This window comes from Meleagris gallopavo, chromosome 4 (assembly GCF_905368555.1).
Source record: "Meleagris gallopavo chromosome 4, MGAL_WU_HG_1.1, whole genome shotgun sequence".
NCBI classification, from domain to species: domain Eukaryota; kingdom Metazoa; phylum Chordata; class Aves; order Galliformes; family Phasianidae; genus Meleagris; species Meleagris gallopavo.
The window spans coordinates 64,724,491-64,748,262 of record NC_139407.1 but is presented as its reverse complement, the minus strand read 5'-3'; the positions used below and the strand labels follow the sequence as shown (position 1 = coordinate 64,748,262).

General features: G+C 39.5%; 1 long non-coding RNA gene across 1 annotated transcript in view; it reads left to right on the top strand.

The window, feature by feature from the left end:
- Positions 1 to 20,887, top strand: part of LOC146544538 (uncharacterized) — a 53,440-nt gene extending 32,553 nt beyond the window's left edge. Inside the window, exon 3 of the long non-coding RNA XR_014882794.1 lies at positions 19,757 to 20,887. This is a non-coding gene — a long non-coding RNA (uncharacterized LOC146544538). The remainder of the gene's footprint in view (positions 1 to 19,756) is intronic.
- The last annotated feature ends 2,885 nt before the right edge of the window (positions 20,888 to 23,772 follow it).

Below are 23,772 nucleotides of genomic sequence, written 5' to 3'. Positions count from 1 at the left end.
AGGCGGCAGCTTCTCTAGGCTACATACACTACCATGTCAATAAAAATTATCCAGATGGGAGTTTATTTTGCCACACCACTTGATACACTTAAAGGTATTGGAAAAATTCTTTAATATCTTGGCTGCTTTATTGCATTTCTTGTTATATTTGGGTGCAGCAAGCAACAGTGGCTGACCAAATTGTTTCTAAGATTGTCTACTACAAAAAGATGAAGAAAAATGGGAAAAAAGTTATTTAAGTATTCTGGAACTATTCCCACCATCTGTGTTCCAAATACACCTGCAAGTCCGTTGTAGTGCAATATTTAGGTTTCCTGGAGAATTTCTGCACCCGCCGAAATAGCAAAGTTGTGCTAAGCAGCATGAGGAGAATTTGACTGTAGCAAAAATGCTGTCACGGTGACTGAGCACCTGGTGAGAAGGCAGGGTCAACCCAGCGGAGCTCAGATGCATGCAATGAACCTGAGTGATTGTAAGGGGTGGAGCCAGGATCCAGCCCTTCCCAGACCTCATTTAAGTGTTAGTAGTGGCGATGAGGTTATCTTGTTGGAGATTCCTGCCTACTAGAGGTCTTCCATAGGTAAGTAGTTTTTTTCCCTTTGTTTCTACAGCTCCTGCATTTGGGCTTGTTCTCATTTGTTGCAGCCTAGAATTGTGCTACCCTACTCCTATTGCTGTACTTCCCATTGCATTATAATCCTATAGTGACTATGTCAAAAACAGAGATGATGTCTGCCACAAAAACAAACTAGATCTAGTCTTAGTTCAGAGTTATAAAACCAGACTTATACTCACGGCTGGTAAACATCATGGATTTCATACATGTAGATGAAGATATATGTATGTGCAGACTTTAAATATACATAGGCTACTTATGTTCATGAACTGGAATGTGCTGGCAATAGTGGGGTGGAAGTACTATCATGTACCACAAGACAGATAACCTCATGTCTGTAAGTGCTACAGGACATGTCCCTTCAAAGTCCAGTGCTGGTGAGGCTGATGCTAATATCTGGTGTTGGGCATAAATGGTGTTCTTGAAAGCATTGAGGCTTCTTATCTACCCAAAGCCAACTCTAAAAGCCTGGAGCGTTAGTTAACAGAAATAACAGTTCTTAAAATTTGTTTGTAGTTCAATAGTGGGTTTATTTTTATGACTGTAAACGAATTACACAACTAGAAGAGATTAATCAGTTGTCTGGTCAGCCCTCTGGGCATAACCTGGACTACCAATTCCTTCCAGCCATTCCTACATCAAATACAACAACAATAGACAAGGAAGTGTCAGCTATCAAACAGGCTGAAAGCACTTTCCATTGTTAAGTAAAGGATTTCCTTATGATTTCCCATGCCAAATAATAAATCGTGAGTTAAGCAGTGTATGCTATAACAGTCTTGGGCTACTGTGATGATATTTAAACTAGATGACATCTTTACCACCTCTTGTCATAGCCAGCTCAGGACTACCTCCACTAGTTGCAAGGCTAGGATTAACTCTTCCCTGGACTTCTACTCCAAGTGGAAAATATGGAAGAGAAAAAGGGAATTCTGCATTTCATGTTCCCACCCAACAGCTGCCAGGATAGGCAGCCCTTCAGCAGGCAGAGCTATGGCACAGCCATGAGTTTTCCATTTCACTGATAACAAAGAACACAAACTTGTTCACTGCTTCATAAATACAGTAAGTGTTACTTTTTATGGGATCTTTCTTCCTTTCTGTTTCTTTCTTCATCTTCCCCCCCCCCCCCCCGACAGCTAGAAGATGAGGGGGAGAAGGAGGACTGCAGGGGAACCCAGTTCCCTTGGGAAAGCTGTCGTACATATGTACAGGAAATTGAATGCAGAAATTATTGCATGTGAGGCTGTTAAAGAAGTGACAGGGTTATAAAACAGATCTTTCAACCACCACCCATTATGGACATTCCAGTTGTGAAGGGTCACATTTTAATACAAATCTGCTGTCCCAAATTACATTTGTCTTTTTCCATAAACTAGAAATCAGCAAAGATTTACAAGAAGGTAATTTTCCTCCTTGTTATTTTAACTCATTTATCTCCTCTATGAATTTCAAACAAAGAAGAAAAACCCACTGGTTTCATAGAATTTATTAGGTTGCACTGTTATAATGACTTCTGTTCTTGAGCTGCTGAAATGTCCGTGAAAACTGTGAGGGTCTCTTTAAACATACTCTAGACTTCATAAAACGGATAATGCGGTGCTGCAGAAATAGAACACAAAATCTTATTATGCTTGATGTGACTAATTTATTACCTAAATTCCATACTCCTGGTCTGATATTCCACCGTTTGCCATGTGAGATTATGGTGCACGCTGAAAGTGAGATGGCTTGTTTCTAAATAATCAGGACAATGAATCAGTTTGATATGCAGGTCTTTAGTTACTACTTGTATTTTGGTTATGCTTTCCTTTCTCTGCTCTTCTTCCTGTTTTCAAGGCAACAGACGAAAAGATGTCTCAAGGCCATTCACAGAATTAGATTTGAGATTATAGAGTAAGTAGGTAGACGAAGTACTAGTTAATTTGATTAGTTTTGAAAATAGGTGAAGGGAAAACAAGCTCTCAGCCCTATCAATGAAATCATATTTCAGAGGCGTGCTGTTCTGTGCTATTATTTTTCCCCACATTCATTTGACTTTTGCTATCGGCAAATCAAAATCTGATCTTCCAATCTTAACACCAATTCTGATCTAAATCCCTTTTTTCACTTGAAGCCAGACACAAAACATATTTTTAAACACTGCTGCTCAGTTTATACCCTGGCAATCACTGTTTCATCTGGCTGTTCCAGTTCTATTCATTATTCCTTCAGAGTCTGTAAATGTCCAAAGCAAATCCCCCGAGTTTTGCTTTTAAGTCAGCAAATTCAATTTCAGTGGCTTTAAGCAAACTTTGAAGCTCTGCTGGAACCAGTTGCTAGGAACTGCAGCTCATACTTTGCAGAAGCTTAGTCTTGATTTTGCAAAGTGCTTTTGTGTAATCAGTCAATTAGAGCTGTGACCAGTGATCCATATCAGCAATTGATAGCGAAGTGCAGGATTGGTACGCTTGGAATCCAGGTTTCAGTCTTTCTGGTTAGGTAGCACCACTCACACAAAAGTTACGCTGATTTCTTGAATTTCTTGACTAAAAGCATTTGTATACAACTCTGCATTAATTAGAGAGAGTTGGGGAAGGATTTGTTTTAACATTTTTACCTCCATTTGCTCTATTAGCAAATCCCTCCCTGCTGGTGTGTTTTTTTTTTTTTTGGTAACATCATCTGGAAATGGAAATAAATGCAGTGATACGATTACAGTCAGTTAACAACCAAATCATGCTTGAAATGCACTTGTTTGTAATCTGCAATGGGTTAGGCAAATTGTTTTATCTTTTTTTGCACAAGCATAACTTTAAAACGAGTATTAAGCCTCAGTAAATTTTGAGTTAGTGAGCACTTATTTAAAAGCTGCAAATCTAGCAAGACACAATAATAGCTGAAATTCTATGAGAAAGAAAAATGGAAAAAAAAAAAAAAAAAAGAGATTAGCATTATCTTATACTTTCCCCTTTCAGTGACCTCTCTGGATTGTTTGCTGAGATCTTTATTGGTATAAAATGCTTGCACAATTACTGGCAATAGATGTTGGATGCAAATACATTCTTCAGTCCTTACAATGCCAATAGAAGCTTTATTTGCAGTTGATAGTAATAGCTATTGACTTTAAATAATTATATGAGCTGAAAGTTACTAATGCATCTCCAAGCATAGCTTTGAATATCTGTGAGTTTAATAGTGCCATTTACTACAGCCTGGATGGCAGAGAGCATGCTATGTGGAGCCATGCATGTGGGTGAAGTGACTTCTACCTTGGAGGAGCCTCTGAAAGCTTCTGGGTGAGAATAGAGGAGAAAGTAGTGCAATGACAAAAACTGCTTTGTGAGCTTAAGTCATGTTAGAAAAGGAGAATTCCTGGGTTGCTGCCATGAGGACTGCTTCTGCCCCTTCATTTGGCTCTGCCCCTCTGATAACAAGTGTCACATCTCCACTGCCTAATCACCAAAGCTGGTTTGTGCATAGGTGCACTTTGGGTATCTTGATGCCAAAGTATTAAGCATCTGAACCCAAAATGAAGCTGAAAGCTCAATTTAATTCCCTGGGCTCCCTGCATGGGAAGTAGTCTTTAAAACATAGACAAACCAACGTGATATACATTATCTGGATAGGAAGCTCATCCCCTTTGTAGACTGTGGTCACCAGGTACAGGAGTCAATGGAATGGGGCTCACACTTTCTTCAAGAACTGATGAGTGAGGGACTCAGTCTCTGTGGGAGAAGAGTGCAGGAGTTCTATTGCTATCTCTCTTCCAGCAGTGTTACAGAAACAAACCTGAGAACTAGAAGTCATTTAATCATAGGCTCATAGAATCCTGGAATCATAAAGTGGTTTGCATTAGAAGGGACCTTAAACACCATCTAGATACAATACCTGTGCTGTGGTCTAGGTTGCCATCCAGAAGATCAGGCTGCCCAAGTCCTCTCCAGAAGTGCTTCACTCATAGACTTACTCTGATGTTGTTTGCTTACCTGTCCTCAAGGAACTGGCTTGTCTTTAGAAGGAAGGACACAGGCATGCTAAACCCCTTCTCCTAAGCACACATCCATGATCTCCTGCTCTTCTAGGGTTTCTGAAGAGAGATTTGAACCTGTGACAGTTTTGAGGAAGGGACTTGACCGACTGGGGGCTTAAACAGAAAAATGGCACCCTCCTGTGGCAACGTTTTAAAACAAATAAACATGATTTTAATAAATGCAGTGTCTAATTCAGTCAGTATCTGTGACCCACATGCACATCACTAAGTATTTTGTAAGGGATGATGGTGCCCTTCTGCTTAGGCCAAAATTGCCTCTCAAGCTGGGTTGGTGAAGTGAGGAAGAGCTGTGGGCAAAGACCCTCCAAGGTCAGGCAGAAAGCCTGCAGCAAGTTTGTGGCGGCAGCTTGGCTGCACGGAGCCACCCTGCATCCCAAAGTCCATGTCCAGCCAGCTTCAAGAGCCTACATACTTTTTTTTGGACTTGGCTCTTTGTCAAAACCATAGGGTACAGCGCCTGCATGGACTTCAAAGGAAGGACACCAAATGTGATTTGGCCCGGGCCATTTATTGCTAGCATCTTTGTTAGATACTGCTGCCAAGGGTTAAAATGTTTACATGCCCCCTGATTTTAAATGGACTGGGTTGCATGTCAGATGCCAACGGGAGAGACAGCTGGAGTATCTAAACCAAGAGCTTTGATCTTAGTATCTGTAAAAAAGAGGTCATTTGGTCTCCCAGGAAGCAGAGACATTTAGAAGGTCCCTGTACAACTCATGCAAGTATTTTATTAACGACAATTTTTATTCAAATGTAGGTAGGTTCTATTGCTACTTACTGAATGCGTATATGCATGTATATGTATGATTATCTGTGTCTGTAAATATACATGTATATATACATTTGTAAATACACTATGTTGTGTGCTTTTGTATGTGTGCATTCTAACATCCCGTGTTGCTATATGTACTAATCTGTTTATTTCATTTGCTAAGACATGACCATGCTTCAAGCATGATGTTTATCTTTCTGTGCTTTTCACAATAACCTGAAGCACTCTCTGCTGAGCAAACGCAAATTTTTGTGCAACACTATAATTGCAATAAGTCTGTACAGCATTCTCAGGAAGATGCAGGGATGAAAACACAGACTTCATTGTCCTGTAATCATGTCTGACATGGATTCAGAAGAGAGGAATCCTAAAACATGATATTGCACAGGGGAAATATTTCTATTCTTTTAGTAGAAGACTTTGTGGTTAGTTCACAATGCAATTAAAATAGCCACCAGATGTTTATGACTTCAGGCAGCAGTTAGCTTTAGTGTCCCTGATTGCTTTGTTGTTTTTTGTTTTTTTTTTTTTTTGTGCTGGAGAAAAAAAATCTTAATTTTTAAGCATACTGGGGGGATGGTCTGTATTTCCATTTGCCAGTGCTCATATTGCTCTATGACAGCCTTGTAAGCAACGATAATCTTAAAGTTAAAATAACGTCGCTCTCCAGGATGAAATAAGCATTTTACTTAAATGTGAGACAAAGCCTACAGTATCTTGTCATTAAACTGATCTGTGAGAAATAGTATTAAAAAATAATGCAGCTTTTCCAGAGTGTCATAAATTTGGCAATGTACTATTTTTTTGTCCCCTGTTGAATAATAGAATTATTAATATGCAATTTATTTTTAAAGACACATTTAAAGAAAGCCTGCTGTGCTCTGACTTCGGTAATTTTCTTTAGAGCCCATTATTCTTATTTGTTTCAGGGCTATTAATTTTGAAGCCACATTATATTCAAATTATCGTTGATTACTATGCTCGATAAGTGATCATAGTTTGCATTTCATTACCCAAAAGGCAGCTAATGAAGTTAGCTGTGCACTAACATTTGGAGAAGGAAATTATTTGAGCTCTGCGAAGCAGATGAAAAAAGAAAGAAAATAATAAAATAAAATGAGCTGCAAAAAGTTGTGAGAGCAGCAGGAGAGATCGAGGGGGGAGAATATCACCAACGGGCATCCTAATTGTATGATTTCAGCCTCCTAGAGATGTCTGAGATGCTGGATTGATAAAATAATGGAGAATTTAAGTGAAAGGTTCTGAACCATCTCAGACAATGTGGGAATATATGAGAGAGAATATTACATGCGTGAGCTCAGTGTTAAATAGTGAAGTGACAGCGCAACCTTCAGAAGCACAATAGTGGTGTATAAAAACAAATCACACTGAACAAAGACGTGAAGAAGTAACACGAGGCTTGGTGTGACTTGTGTGTGCTGATGAAGGCTGTGGAGAACTGTGTTAATGCACAGAAAGTGGCAGTTTCTTACCTCAGCTGGGTACTGGCACGGATTGCAGCTATGAGGGAGTACTGCAGGTATTCAGAGAGAAATAAGCAGAAGGATGTGAATTTCCCGGGCTGTGCTGAACCCTGAGGACTCAGTGAGAAGATGTTCAGCATCTCCTGCACCAGAGCCCCTTAAGGCACACAGAATACAGAGATAACCCTGAAATAGCATTTTGTATCCTGTTCTGCAGCCTTTCATAGAAGTGCCATCATCCAGCACCTTGGGGCTGTCCCACATATATCCCAAACTTCCTTCTCCAGGTGTTGGTCAAATTCAGGAAGCTGCTACATTTCAGCTCAGACAAATAGGCATTTTTCCCTGCTGCACGGCTGCTGCTTTCTGTGCTCTCTCCTTGTGCTGCTCCTGTTGCATCTGCTCAAGCCGAGAGCTGCAGATCTGGGCACTCATCAGCTCCAGCTGACAGGCGCTCAGATACTGCTCAAATCAAAGCCTCACACTCCACTCAAAGCCCCATGTTTCATTAGATCCTCAGTGCTGCTATTGTAAAAGTTATTCAGATTGAGGGAGGGTGAAGGAGGGAGTTGGGTTTTTTTTAATTTTAACTCAAGAGTGCAGTGTTTTGAGATGCACGAGCCGTGCTGGGTTTACTGGTAGTTGTTGCTTCAGAACGTTTGCATTTCATCCCCTGTAATGAGGGCAAGTGGATTGCAATGGGTCAGCTAGTTAATGCAAGTCACCCCACATCCTGGAAACTCTATTTTGGTAGAATACCAGTCAGTCACATTTACTCAGATCAGGGCACAATGCCAAAACCAAGACCAAGTCGTGCCTGTGTCCTCATGCTGGGCTGTCCGAGTTAATGGAAGGGCTCATTTTGCTGTATATCAAATCCCAGCAATTGCACTTAAATTCTGAATAAGAAGTGATACCTTGAAGTATGTGCATCTCCAACAGTACTATTTTCCCCAAAAAAATGGTGTGGGTTTTTTTTTTAGCCATCCTTTTCTGGTTTAATTATATGTATCTGTACTAGTATGCAGGATTGCTATGCGAATATATAACACAGTTCTCTGCTTCAAAGTCATTTCCATCCCAAAGAATAAATCTCTCTTTCTCAGCTGCCTCTTTTCTCCCCTCTTTCTGAAGAGGGGAGCACATCATCTCTGCACTGTTTCATTTTTAAGCTGTGGTAGATATTACCTAAAGTCTAAAATCAGTGTCATTTTGTAGCATGTTCCTCAGTCTGTGCTAAGGAATTCTCCCATGATTGTTGCTGTACCTTTTTCCTTGCATAATCACCCAGTGAAGCTCTCGTTATTCCACAGTTAGGAAGAGGTACAATAGTTCCCTTGTTGTATTTTTGATTCCTTTCCAGCAAGAATTACTTTTCAACATAATCAAGAGCTGCACAAGAGAATTATGAGCCTTGATTAAATATCAGTATTTCCTTCTGTCATTTTTTTTTTTTCAGTGTGTTACCTTACCTGTGCTGCAAGAAGTTCCTTATTGTTTTATTATGAGAAGTTAAATAGTAACACCTGGTCTCACGGCCCGATGTTGTTCACTGCTCGGTGTGTTTTTATCATGTCCTTCCTCCTCTCTAACCCCTTTTGGCTTCTGCTTCTCAGCTCACTTTGGATGCCGGATCTGCATCTTGCAGACACTTAGCCACTCTGATATTCCCACTGGGTCAATGGGACTGTTCAGATGTGCAAAGTTACTCAACTATTTGAGTGTCTGAGGGGAGCAGGGCGTGAAGCAGAGCGTGCACCAACCAGGCAGGCTCCAGAAAAGCTTTTCTGAACCGCAATGAGTTTAACGTGTTAAAATCCACAAAATGCAAGACAGATGGGAAATCATGTTGGCTACAAAAGATAAGAACGCTTCGATAACTTCTGACTCTCTCTTTGATGTTCTCCATGCAAAGCCGCACTGGTAACAGGGTCACCTAATGCAAAATAATAAATAAGCAGGGAGGTGGTGTGCAATTAGTCACCATTCAGAAAGTGTTTGAATAAAGCACAGTTTTGCCCTGCTGGAGCTGTTGAAAATTGTTTGTATAACAGCCTCCCTGTTGCCCAGAAACAGCACATGAGACCACTGAGCATCTGCAGAAACTCAGATCTGGTTTGTTTGACTTGGACGTGCAGTAAAACTGACTTTAAATGTTACTTCAGCTTTGAGTCAGTGATTAGCCTTGTAGTTTTACAATCCATGCCTGGAAATGGGATGTTAATTGTTGTTAATGAATCTGTCCACCTGGGTATGATCTGCAGCACAAAACTCACAGAATGTAATTGCTCTGTCTTGCCTTCAGCATCCCCTTCCAACCTTGTTTCTTGCATTTGTAAGCAGCGCCACCAAATCTGCCAATTCAGATCTCGGAGTTTTCTTCTCCATCCAGAACAGTAGTCAATTTCTATTCCTCTCTCAGCTGCACTTCCATGTGATTTTTTTTTTTTTTTTTTTTTTTTTAACTGAGATTCAGTTCTTGCAGATATTTTTGGTGTAGGGAAAGGTTACTGATGGTACAGGCTTTGGGGAAAGTTTACACATTGAGCTGGAGCTCTCTATTCCTGAAGCAAATTAAGCCATAGTGTAGGTGAGTGTGTTGGTGCACCAAGCTGCTTTATCTTGGTGGCGTTTTTTGTGCACAGTTTGTTCCATTTTTTTCTCAGATTAAATTTTCCTTCCCCTTTCTTCGACCATTGCAGCTTAGGATCAGTTGTTACCATTTTTCTTTGCAATCCATTCACTGTGCTCTCCTGCAGAGTGAGATTTCATGGGAGCTCCCTCTGGATATCATGAGTATATACATAAAAAGAACTATATTCCTATTTGAGGTAGAGGCAACAAAAAGTCTTGTTTGAAACATGGGAGAGAGTTGGATTTTACTTTTTTGAGTGTTTTCTGCCTGATGTCCATGGAGGTGTTCAAGGCTGGGTTGGATTTGGTACTTGGTATTTTGATCTGGTGGTCGGCAACCCTGCCCATGGCAGAGAGTTGGAACTAGATGATCTTTGAGGCCTCTTTCCCCACAGTCCATTCTATGATTCTGTGGTGCTCTGATGTTATTCATATGGAAAAAACAATACTGGATTCTGAGATTTTGGTGCCATAGTTTATAATCCCATTAATCTGCATCTAGCTCTCCAAGCTTCTTGTGCAAAGCACGTCACTCCCCAGACCACTTCAAGTGTCTGTTGAAAGAGTTATATTACACCATAAGAGCCTTGAACTCATTCTTTACTAGTAGGACAAAATAATGGATGGGAATTTCAGCAAGAATTAATTGTTACTTGGTCTTGGCTGCTTTGGGCTCAGAGACAAGAACTTCTGGAAAGTTCCCCAACTGCTCGGCCTGTGGAGTTCAGCTCTTGAGACCAAAGTTGTCATGGTCACAAAAGTAGGTAGTGGTATTTCCAAACTCACATATTCAAGAAATGAAAGTCTGTCTGATGGAAAATCAAGTCTGAACATGCTGGGGCTCATGGAAATTCATGCTCTCAGCTCCAACATCTTCATCTTACTGGTGGAACAATTATTTCAGTTTAATCTTCCTCCGAGATCAGAGACTGCAGTGACTTTCTTCTGACCCTCTATGTCACTTTTGTTGTGTTGCTGTCCCTTGCATCTTCTCACATTTTTGAATGAGATCCATCTCCTTTATCTGCAGCCTTTTCTACCAAGTCTGAGCTAGTTTGCATCTATATTAGATGCCAGAATCTTTTCCTAAGCATTCTTGCATTGCATTTCGGATGGAATGGGGACCTGCCATTCATTTTTATTACATTCAAAGAGCTAGAAATTTAAGGAAAAAAAAAAAAAAAAAACCCAGAACATACTCCCATAAAAAAACAAATACATTAATAAATTAAAAAAAAAAAAAATCCAAACCCTCATAGTTAAGAGAAACAAGATCATGTTGCATGTTGTTAATACTTATAGCGAAAACCACTTCTGCTTTATCTTTATGCAGGTAACCTTGCTGCCCTGAACTTGGCCCCTCAGTACCCAGAAATCAGACAAATATAGGCTGGCTGTGAATTGGCCTTTTTATGTTCATACAGCAACATGGCAAAAAAAAAAAAAAAAAGTAGGTTGAAAGTCACCTTTATCTGATGTCATTCTTGCTATAAAAGGACAGGTTCTGTACAGTGCCCACCCCGTGCTTTAAAGCTTGTAAAATGCTTTCTCAGTGCTGTGCCACCATAGGGTTCAAAGCATAATTCAGCTGAAGTGGGATGTAAGTGGGATGTGTACTTGGATTATATGACACACTAAAATTAAAATTATCCCCGGACATCATTCGCTTTTTAAACTGCAACTCAAATATCTGAACACATTTTTTGAAAATTCTGATGGTGATAATTTTGGTTATCGACTTCAGAAAAAAGAAACGCTTTGAGTTTGGGTGACAACGATTGTTCTCCTGCAGAAAGAAAGCCACAAGAACTGTTCCAAAATTAAGTTATGGGAAGATTTTATTCCAAGAATCATTAGGAATCTGTTCTTCCTCTATTAATCTGGACCCAAAATATAAAGGTGACCATAAAAATTCAGTATTTGATTTTAAAGCTCTTCTGTTGTTCCAGAGTTTTATGGAACAGACTGAAACTCTTTTCAGCTTGCTTTCATTTATTTATTATGCAGTTAAAGTGTCTAACTTCTGAAATGGGCATTTCAAGGACATGCTGAGGATCCAATTATTTATGTTTATTTTCATATTTCTTTAGATATAAAATAACAGAATATAAAAAGGCAATATTTGGAATGGGCAATGCAAAAAAAAAAAAGTCCCAGCCAAGGTTTATGTATTGAATTACTGAACGTAGTAATTGATTTGTGCCTCGCTCAAGTGTTAACATTTTCCTTTGAAAGGAAAAAAAAATAATTTCAGGACCCACGTGGAATATGAGTGTAGAGAGATCAATTACAGAATTACATGTACAGTCAGTCTTATATTTGATATTTTTATGTTTATATCATTTGTAATGAAGAAGACAAATCAAAACATACAAAAAATTTATAGTGTCATCTTAATTGCCAGAGAAGCCACATTGTAAACTGAACAATACAGTCCTACATGTAATATATAGATTATTATTTGTAGTGCATGTTATAATAAGAAATAAGTATTAGATAACTATATGAATTACATGAAAATTATTATTTTATATATATTAATAGTTATTTTCAATAATGCTTTATTGAAATGCAATTCTGTTTACAATAATAAAATATAATAATTATATTACATGTTGTTTTTTAAAAAAAATTATCCATGCTGTTCATATTATAAATGTTCTTTTCCATACTGAAGAGTAGACGAGATTTATTTAATGGTTTATGCTTATGGTTTATGCTTAATATATGTTTTTATGTCTAGATCATATTGCATTCATTTTCTTAGGATTTTGGAATTTAAGGCAGGAAGTTTCCTTTATTTTGAAACATTTTATCTTCACTGAATATGTAGTGCTCTACATGGGCTGGCATAGTCTGATTGTACACTGTATAAATGCTTCTTGGGATTTCTCTATAAACAAAATATATTCTACACAGCTACAGTCTTTTTTGGAAGATATTTTCCTGTTTATTTTATTTTGATTTTTTTTTTCCATATTCACTGTTAAAATCAATGGAAATACACATTTTTTTTATTCTACACTGACAAAATAAAGGAAGTCTTAAAAGAAGACATAGCAAATTAGGAAAGGTTAATTTAAAAATCAATAGCATAGTCTGTCTGTTCTCTTTTACACTGTTTATGTGATTTCTAAAAAGAGCAAAAAGGTGTTATAAGGATTATTATTAAAGCTGACCTTTGGACAAATGAAAACAATTACATACAGAGCTTTCGCTTTCATTTTTTTTCTCTGTTTCTTTACACGTTTTGATGCAGAATTTAACCAGCAAACTCAGTAATATAAGTTTTTCCCTTTTGAAAAAGAAAACCCATCCTTCATACTGAATTATCTAAGATTCACTGCCTTCTGTTCTTCTTTTTTAAGGGGTTTCATAAATATAATCTGCCAAACTATTAACAAGAATTGCTAGATCACTTGGCTCCTCTTTGGTGAGCTCAAATAGCAGTGATCACCTTAAAGGAAAAAAAAAAAACCACCCTAAATTTTGAACTTTTCACTAGAAACAAGCACCAAAGCTTTTGATTAAATAACAGCTTTGGGTTTAATGAGGAAAAGAAATAATGGCTTTGCCCTTCCTCTTTGACATCAGTTGCAATCATGGCAGCATTCAAGTTCTTGTTTTATTTCCTTTCCCAGTGCTCTGGACCACTCTGTCTGGATTCTGTCTGATGTCATTTTAAGCTTGACCAGTAGAAGGTGAAGATCAATGTAAATAAATTCAAGGGCAAAAGTATGGGGTAGTGACATGTCCGCAAAACAAAAAATAAGGCTCTACAACAGCTGTGTGGTATCAGTTTTGCTCGATGCTGCGAAGACCTGGGGCATTACGCAAGCTGACAAGAAAAGATTTGATGCATTTGATAGCAGGTGTTTAGGAGAGATCAGTAATGTCAAATGGCTTCACTATGTTGGGAACATCAAGTTTCAGAAGAGAACAAGAAAGGAGAAGATTATGGACTTCCTAACAAGGAAGTGGCTTTGAAGGTCTGACCACCCAGTGAGCGTGGAGTAGGGCTGGGTGGTAGGAGATGGTCCTGTGGGCTGGTTCTACTCTCCAGGCTTCCCAGCCCATCCTGACTCAACAAAATATTGGTGAAGTCAGGCAAATCTCTTCTAGATTTTGACTTTTAAGCCTATTTGCAAAGCTTTGGGCAAGGGATGTTGTTTTTGTTCTCCAACATGGAGGATGTAGTTGTTACTCACTAACCTGGTGGGGAAAAAATTGAATGGGAACGTGAAAATGAAAGACAACTTCTTTCAAGACACTGCTTGCCAGCAGAAGTATTCATGGGAATCGAGGATTTCCAAACCAGGCCTCTAGGGTTTTGTAACACATAGACCATGCAGGCAAAATGGGGTTTTATAGACTGTCAAGCCAAAATCTACATCAATAGGCTACACTGACCTCAATGAACCTTGCACAGATGTGAATCAGTGTAGAAGTCACCTGTTGTTCGCATTCTCTTTCAGAAACAGCCTTTGTGCGTGTAGCTGGGGAGCATCCCTTGAAAACTGTAGCTTAAGAATGATAACTTATAACAGATGGGAGCAAGAAATAATAAAGCCAGACCATATGAGTAGAATGGAGCTGTTTGAAGCAAGTGCAGCCAAATATATTATGCTGTAGTCATGTGTGAAAGGAGTTGTACTAATATATGGGCTATCTGTAAGTTGGGTTTTTTCACAACTGAATCAAGAAAAGGAAATGTCCTCTATGTGAATGGTAATAAGAGCCATATTTTAAAAAGATCCATGTTAAGTTAATTAATTATCAAGCAATGTCAAAACCTTTGTTATTTACAAAACTGATTTGTCTTTCAAATGTTCTTGAATAAGAACTAGTCTAGAATTCATTAATATTCTTTTTTGTATAAAATCTCTTTAGGCAGGAGCAAAGTAGACAGTAACTACAACCAGACACTTAAGACATATACTCAAATCTCTGTCAGCAATAGACCTCTATTACTATTTTTGGATTATCGTATTTTCCCTTACTTTTCCATGAAAAATTTAGGATAGCCTTCCAAAAATAAGTGAGTCTAAAGTGTAATATTTCAAGTGGTTAAAATATTATTTCTCTGCGATATTGTATGGTGTACTTTTAAAAGCATAGGAGCACTAATCCATGAGTCCACAAAGAGAATTTACTCTAAAATTCATTTAAAACCAACAATACTTACCCCAAGCTATTTTCAGTTGAAACGTTGGCATTAGCATTCAATGAGAGCAAGTAAAAATATTTACTCAGGCAGCTAATTGGCCTATCAAACATCCAGCATTCAGAAGATCTCGTGACAGAGCAAACACTCATATGAGTGCAAGGGGAAGGACAGCCTGCCTTTAGCAGGACCGCAGCATGCCAGGGCTCTGCAGAATGAGACCTGGGTAAGGGCAATGACATTTAGCAAATTACTATAGAAAACTGATAAGGGCATGATCCTTTTTTATGCTGAAGATCACGTATAGTGCCTGTGTGCTGTGCCTAAGTACCTATTCATAAATTTAGAATGGAAGCTCGTGGTAAGATGCTGACAGGTGCCACAGAACAAGTAATAAACCCCTGCCCCAGGCAGCAGTGTTCGGGCACTGGTTTGTACCTTGCAGCCTGGTACTGCAGTGGCCAACAATTCATCCCACATAGCTCAGAAGGTGATGTAGCATTGATGTAGGCCAGGAAGTTGAATGAAGATGCAGTTTTTGAATCATGAGATGAACTCTTATTAACTATATGTGCTCTCTAACAAAAACAGCATCCTGCTGGGCTCATTTCAGATGAGTGTGCAGAAGTGTAGCATGCCACTAAAAAGATAAGTGATGACTGTTTGCGTGTCCTTTAGCATGTCTGTCATGTCAATTAATATAATTCTGTTTTAGTGTTAGTATGAGTAGACTCTAAGGGTGGTAGTGCTGTGAAATTAACCCATGCCATAGTTTCTTTTTTTTTCTGACCACTCTTCTCTCCCAGATATTCTTATAAGGGCAAGAGAACTTCTGGGAGGACTTTTGCACAGACTGATAGCAGCCCTTTCTGGAGTGTCTCTGATTATATAGCATTTCTCACAGAATAAGCAATACACCATTTTGTTTGGGGTTTTGTGGCATTCTAGATCATAGGATGGATGTGGCATAGCAGACTAATCATAGTGTTAAGCGTTAGAGTTTCAAGTGAAGGCACAATTCTGTAGGTGAAAATGTACAATCATCTTGACCAGAGCCAACTGTTTCCCAGCTCATAAACCCCTCTATCAGGAAAGACTCACTAAGGAGTCCTTTGTTACCAGGTCAGGAGGTGCTGAGGTCTCAAACCAGTGAATGGCTTTATGCTATTACTGCAAGAGATTTTTGTGGCAAAATGGTTGCATGTCAAAAAGACTTATAGAAGAGTGGAAAATGAGTCTCCATGTCTCTGAGTTCACAAATGTGGCAAAAGTCAGGAAGGAAAATGCTACAGTTATAATCTAACTTTTCACTAAATGCATGTTCGTTGTAGGGTTGTTGGGTTTTTTTGTTTGTTTGTTTGTTTGTTTTTGTCAGAATAATAGTTTTGCCCCCCCCAAAATCTTACATGGGAATATAAGACAATTTTGATTAGTTTTTTGGTAAGAAACTTATAGGAAGCTTGAAAAAATATATTTGTTCCATTTTGATAGGAAGAGGGAAAAAAACAGTTTGACGAAACCCATTCAGTTATATTCAAAAGGAGATGGCTCGAGTGATGGGCGTTAACTTTTTTTTTACTGGAATTTCTGTTCATTTCCTTTCAGTTCTGAATGAGAATAGAAACAGACCAAAATGTCAGAATTTTACATAGGATAGAAATTCAAAGGTTCGACTCAGTCCTAAAAACAAAGATAGCAAATTGTAAGACCACATTCTAAAACCACTTAGAATGAATAAATTTTGGAAATTCATATCTTAACCAATTCCTAGCTGCAGGTGGAAAGCGGGAGGTGCTCAAGTCTCATTTAGTTGCACTTAGATTTGTAGAATGATAGAATAGCGTAGGTTGGAAGGAACCATCAAGCTCCAACTCCCCTGCTACAGGCAGGGCCACCAGTCTCCAGATCTGATAAATATTCCAGAAGATGCCACCTTTCATTCTTGCATGATGGTCCCTGCTGCTAGCTCAGTGGCACCATGATGACTTACTGTTACCACCATATTTGCAGGGAGCATCTATGAACATGAACTCCACAGAATTCATGGAAAGGGAAATGACTGAAATAATCAGTCTTCACACAAACAGTGTGGTTGGGTAAAAAAGAGCTGTTCCGTTATAGCTGGTGGCATTTCAATGGTAAAGAGAAAAGAAATGGGTATATAAGTTATCCAAACAATACCTGGCTTACCATCAAAGGCAGGTAAGGAAGGGACAGGAAGGGAGAGGTTGGCAACATTAGACATAAACTTTTGAAGGTCTGAACAGGGGAGTTTACCTTGTTTCAAAGGAAAAACTGGCTGCTCATGACAGCCCCTATGAATTTCAGGAAACAGACTCACAGTTTCTCTACAATGGGGCAAGTTTTGTACAAGATCAAGAGGAAAAGCATGGTTATTCCTTTACACTGGATGTCATGATGCTAGCCTGAAGGTGCTGTGGCAATGGTCATTTGTACGGTTTGGTTATTAGCCTAGCATACTGCAGGTTGCTAAGAAAGCAGGCAATATGTGTGGATACCCTCTGCTACCGTGTTCCTTGTGCACTGGAGCTAAATATTCCTCTTTCATTTGTCCCAGCCATTAGAGTCTGTTCTGGAGGAGTTTACGGGTTTAAGGTTCACCTTAGTATGTACATAATGATTTTTGGCATGAGGCTGTGTCTGCTCCCTCTGTAATGAAGGGAGTTTCACCACATGCTTCAGGCCACATGCTAAGCTCTACTGAAAATCCCACTCTGCTAATACAACATCCTGTTGCAGATGGTATTGTTTTATATGATTTTCCCCAGCTACGTCTTTCATTCCTTCAGGAAGATTGGACAAGGGGATACTGAGAAGGAAGGCAAAATCATCAGTTCCCTACAGGAGCTTCAGGTTGGTGGGAGCAGACAGTGCTTGGGACCTCAGGTATGGAACCCAGGGAGTGGTGGAGAGATGTGGGATGTACTAAGAGCTTGTATAACACAGCAGGCAGACGAGGCTCAGAGGGGACAAAAGCAGCTTCCCAGGAAGCAGAGGTACCAGCCAGTACCTGGTACTGCCCAAAAAAGTGTCTGGCTATCTGCAACTAAACTTTACAACCTACTTCCAAGCCATTGCCAATCTGGGGTCCTTCTTGCATTTATTTTGGACTTTCTCACATGATGTAATGCTATTTCTCTCTCCATGAGACATTTATGTTACAGATCTGATCCTCTTCACCTTCAAAGCAAAACTCAAGAGAACCAATATTTCCAGATTGGTCTGCACAAATAGGGACATGATGTAAGGGGTTTTTGGTATTTGTACCACTTCACCATTATGGCAGTAATGATATAGAGCAGGAACAACTAGCACAGAGCACAGCTTTGTTCCCCAAGCACATATCTCTGATCAGAAAAATCTGCTAGGGACAAAACTGCAGTGTTAGTTAGAAGATTAGCTGGTCTTTTTGCCCAATATGACATCCTTTTCCACTTCCACCAGAGTGCTGCTAGTGTCCCTATTCCACAGACAGGTAATTGGATGTAGGGTTGCACTGTCTTTCAATCACAGACAGAAACCCAACCTTTTATTCAAAAATTCATAGAATCATTAAGGCTGGAAAAGACTTTTAGGATCATCTACTCCAAACATCAAGCTCTCCATGACCACAAATGCCCACATGCCCACATCCATCAGTGCCACATCTCTGCAGTTCTTGTACACCTCCAGGGATGGTGGCTCCACCACCTCCCTGGGCAGCCTGTGCCAATGCCCCACCGAGAAATGGATATTCAAATACATAGATTTGCATTGAGACAACACATTGTCTGTGCTCTGGAGGAAGTAAGGATGCTGAGCCTGCAGAACTCGTGAATCTGCAGAAAGCTTTTCCTTAGCCTGGCGGGTTAAGTGTTTCACCACATGTGGTGGCTTGTGAAGTACAGACTCAAAATAAAGGTCGTTTGTCTTGAGGATTCACAGGCCTAATAATTCAGCAAGGGGGGAGGTGTTGTTTTTAGTGAAATCCAAGGTGGCAGCATCTTTGGAACGCAGCTCCTGTTTGTACAACAGAGCTTTTACACCAACATTTATACAGCTCAGCTTCTCCTCTTAAGCTTTTAAGACCTCAGCCTGCTTTACGGTGATTTAAAGGGCATCCGTGATTTTACTCACCAAGTGTCTTCTGCTGTGTGAAGTGAATGCTGCATGGAGTTTACAAGTGCTTGTCTATGACATCTGGGTAAGGCATAGATGGTAGTGGGGGGAAGAAGTTTTATCAGCCAGACCTTGGGCTTGGCACATAGCAAGTGGTATGAATAATGCAGGCAGCTAAAGGAGTGCCATGAAAACTGTGCCTCATGCATTCAGATTATGCCCCTTCCCTTACACAAACAGCTATTTTAGGAAAGTTTAGGAGAGCTCCAAAATATTTAATTAGGACTACTTTTTTTTTTTTTTTTTTTTTTTTTTTTTTACATTCCTTGTAATAAAGCAAAGGGCTTTATTAGCTTTGGTCCATCATAGGCCTTCATCCTGACCAAAAATAGCCTTCTCTGTTCGTAAGAACATTACAAATTTAAATTCTGATAACTTGAGAGCTAGGAATGAGCATCTCGTATCTAAAAATGTCCCTTTTCAACAGCACTAAGAGGCGAGTGCTAAATCTGGGTATGAAGCTATGGCATTTTTTTACAATAAACAAATGCTGCCAATAACTGAGCACTTTGATCTGCTGGACCACGAGCCAGAGTAGATTTGTAGGGAAATATTCCAGTGCCAAAGCACTGGGGACTGGGGAAGAGACAGGGCTTAGCTGGGAGCATGCAGACTGACTGATCAAGAAATTAATGGATGGAATGCAAATGAAGCTGGGAAGGAAAATGTGCTTTGGTCACTTGTCGCAATCCTCCTAGGAGGTGTGCTTTATTGCATTTGGGGGCTTCCAAAAAATATGCATGTTAATTAATTTCTATGTATATATATGAAAACATGCACAGTGCCCTTCTGCTTGTATTGCCAAGCCTGCTGTGCAAACAAAGCTTCTTGGAGATTTATAAATAAATCAATCTGATTGTGTTTTATCTGCTAGGTCTCGGAGCTCATAGGGAAAACCACCCTCACCCACCCTGCAAGAGGATCACAATGGCACAATGGCACCCTCTGTTGCCCTGCACGCTGCTCCCATGTGGAAGTATGAACTCCTGAAAGTATCCATTCCCCACCTCCAAATCTCATCTCTTCCTGCCGAGATTCCTTGTTTGTTTGGAGTTATCCTGTTATTTCCATTTGTAATAAAATCCGTCCTGTTCTTTTTGTACTGAGTGGAGAAACATCGAGAGGATTGTCACACTCATTTCATGAACAGTGGCCTCCTGTCCCCATTTTGTCCTCCCTAAGTGGCAGCTCCTTGCAACAGCTGTATTAACCACTGAGCTCAGCCCTGCAAAGCGGTGCTCATTTCCAGCGTTAAGTGGAAAGCAATTAGTCTTGATAAGATTGGATTGTCCAACACTCATGCAATCAATTAAATTACAGCTTTTCTTTCATTTGGTTAAACAAAAACTTGATTCATTAATTAAAATATATAGTGAATCCGATTTTTGCTCTTATCCTCTGCGTGTTCATAAGCAAACAACTAGTTCCTTTCAGGAACCAAAACAAAATTCCTTCTGGAGCATGACAAGTTTTCACTCCTAATCACCTTTACTTGTATCCATGTGAACACACTTTAATTGCTCGTTAATACAAAGTTAACAGGCTGACACACAACCAGCTGCTTCTTTTTGGACTTCTCTAACAATGACTTTTTTGTGTGTGTTTGGTAATGAATGACATTTCTGAGGGTCAATCAACTTTTTCTGTGTTTTACTCCCATGCCATGCTGTATAAGATTGTACAATTACCTCTCTGTGATGTTATTATTCAGGACTGATTTTACTGTGATTTTACTTAGATATATCCTTTCTATTGCTGTTGATATGACTGTGCCTATTTTCCCCATATTGCAATCTGAAAGAATTATCAGAAGCAGTACATAGAACTCATCACTTAGAAATGATTACTCAGAAGTCATTAAATGTTGTTAATGTGAATTAAAGATTTTTGTAAAAGCCGTGTTTTGTCCAGTACTTTTAGACGAAAATATTTAAACTGAAGAAGAGATTTCAATTTTTCAAATTATGATGTAAAAGAATTCAGTGAGAATTAATAATCTGACATAAGATCCAGTATAAAAAAGTATTTCAGTGCATTTCTGACAAACACAAATGGTCTGTGAGTATGTTGATGTATAACAAAAAATGAATTGGAAATATTTGACTTACTGTGTCTGTTCAGTTTTAAGCAGCCTCACCTACTGTGCCAATGACTTACAGTCAGTTTGGATTTTGTGTGCTCATCATCAGCTTTCAGGATCCACGCTACATTTGCTTCCTTTGATTCCAAAAAGATTTTGTCAAGAAATTGAGCTGAATTTTATCCCAGGCCTCAGAAATACAACCATGTTTGACAGTTGTGGGAAAGAAGGGTTCAAGCAGCATCTATTGTTTGTTCAGAAATATCTAATTTCATAAGTCAAATTACTCGTAATTATCCCATACTAATTTGTTATTTGAATCCTTTGCAGGTCCACATTCTCCCAGATGATGGGAGACGAGAGGAAATTGACTAAGTTTTTGATACTGTGTAGATCTCTGCTGAAAAACATTCTGATTGCTACTGATCCAGATATATCTTTTTTCTTATAAGCTTAAGCCCACAGCTTCAGAATTCAACTTAAAAGACCAGCTGTCATCTGATTTTGTTGTTCTTTCTTTTAGAGAAAAAACAATTCAATGTTAAAATGACAAAGAAAAATTTCTCTGAAATGAAAACAAAACCAAAATAGCCATACTTTAAAACAGCACGTTTCAGCAGGACTTAAAGTGTTCCTCCCTTCTGTTTTCTCAGACTGCAGTGCTGACAGAATCAGTATGTTTTCTGAAGTATTTCAATTTGATCAGATTTTCATACTTTGGTGAAATATGGATCCACTGATGTGATCCTGGCTGGCTGAATGTGTTGTTTCTTTTGAGTTATGGCATCCATGAGCCTACCAAAACTGTCTCAGTCTTCCAGGAATGGAGAAATTATTCCAGTTAAGTCAAAAAAAAAAAAAAAAAAAAAAAAAAAAAAAAAGAAGAAGAAGAGAAACCTACCCTAACGTGTTGTCACTCTCATCTAGAAAACCAGGCCCAACTGAACATTTAGAATAAGGACAGAAACAGATTAATGAGATGTCATATGAGAGTTTGTTCAAAGGTAGAAATTAACTTGTACTCCTCACTATTGTGATGGAAGATGTGACTCTACGTGGGGAACCTGGATTTGCTGGAAGTGTTTGGTGCTTAAAGATGAAACAAAAAGATATGGGGGTGAAATACGTTCAGTAACAGGGAAGTGTTTATTCCTGGTGAAGAAGGGGGGGAAGGTTTATGTTAGATGTTAGGAAGAAATTCTTTTCTCAGAGGTTGGTGAGGCACTGGCACAGGCTGCCTGGTGAGTTGTGGATGCCCCATCCCTGGAAGAGTGCTGGAGGCCAGGTTGGATGAGGCCCTGTGCAGCCTGATTTAGTATGGAGCAACCCAGCCCACAGCAAAGGGCTGGGAGAGGATGAACTTCAAGGTCCCTTCCAACCTAAGCCATTATGTCATTCTGTGATTCTTTGATTCTGTGCAGTCACCTGCCTTTGTATTATGGAGAATATCAATCCTCAGTCAAAGACATCCTCATTCCTTTTATTTTTCCTTCACATTTCCCTGCACATTTCTGCTACTGACTTGATGTCGCAAAAATGTCCATTTGCATGAGCTGTGAGTCTTCTAGAGACTCCATTGCCTAGCTCATCACTGTAACATCTCCACTCTACTTTAAAATGCAGAGCAGGAACAAAGGATGCCAAACCAAACTGCATGTGTCTATCTCCAGCTGAGAAGGGGATAAGAAGAAAGGAAATGTTGTCACCTCTGGAGATGTGGTCCATTTCCAAACAAAATCTGGGTATGATGCAGGAGAAAGTCACAACATACCACGGAGTTCTTTCAGCCCTTAAAAAAACTCAGAGATTTGTTGAGAGTGACTCCTGTTTCCTCACTAGTAACAAATATCGTGTGTAGCTACACCAGTTCCCTGGGAGTGATGAGCATGCTGGCAGGTCAGGAGACCTGCTGTTGGGTTATGTCATTGTTATGAGAGTCACGCTGCTAAGGAGCTTTGAGTTGTACCCCATGCTGAGAATAATCCAAATAATCTGCAACTCAAAGCATCCCTCATCAAGGATCACTGTGAACACAGGCAATTTCAGCTGACCCGATGAGCTAAACATAAACATGTCAAGATTTCAATAGTACCAGAACATTTGTTTTAAATATCCTGAGTGTGAAATTGGTGCCAATGGACAACATCAATTGTTTGCCAGATGTTCTTTTCTCTAATTTTACTGCAGAGCACATACGAGCATGGGCTGGAACTAACATGATGACTGGGGAGAACACAGTAGCCAACCCTTGGTTTACTGCAGCAGTGTAAAAGACAGTAATTTCCAGGAAGAGAGATTACTCCTGGTTCACATGTCTGTGAGATACGCACGCAGCCTCTCAAGGGACATATGCATCTCACACAAACAACATGATCTATGAGCCCTTTAAGGTTAAGTTGGCTACAGTGGTAGAAAAGGAGAGAGCTCAGACTGCACAGCTCTCTTCTCACGAGCTGGATGTTGTTATCCAGAGAAAAAAGCAAAGTGCACATCACTAGTATTGAGGCTTACCACAATACTTATCAAGGTGGGACAAGCTCAGAGCACTCTACAATCTGCAAGAGACACCCAGAGTGGTAAAACTGCAACTGAAATGAGGCATAGAGATGAGTCAAGTACAAGGGTTGCTCCAAAAGTAATGCCTCCTATTTTATTCCATTGGCCCATTATGTCAGTGGCAGATGATGGCAGTAGGGATGGAACCTTCTCACCAGTATTCTGTTACATGTTGTTGCTCTGTGACAGATGGCAGCAGAGGGGCAGTCTGACAAAATGGTGTCTGACATGGAAATGTGTATGAAACAAAGGTG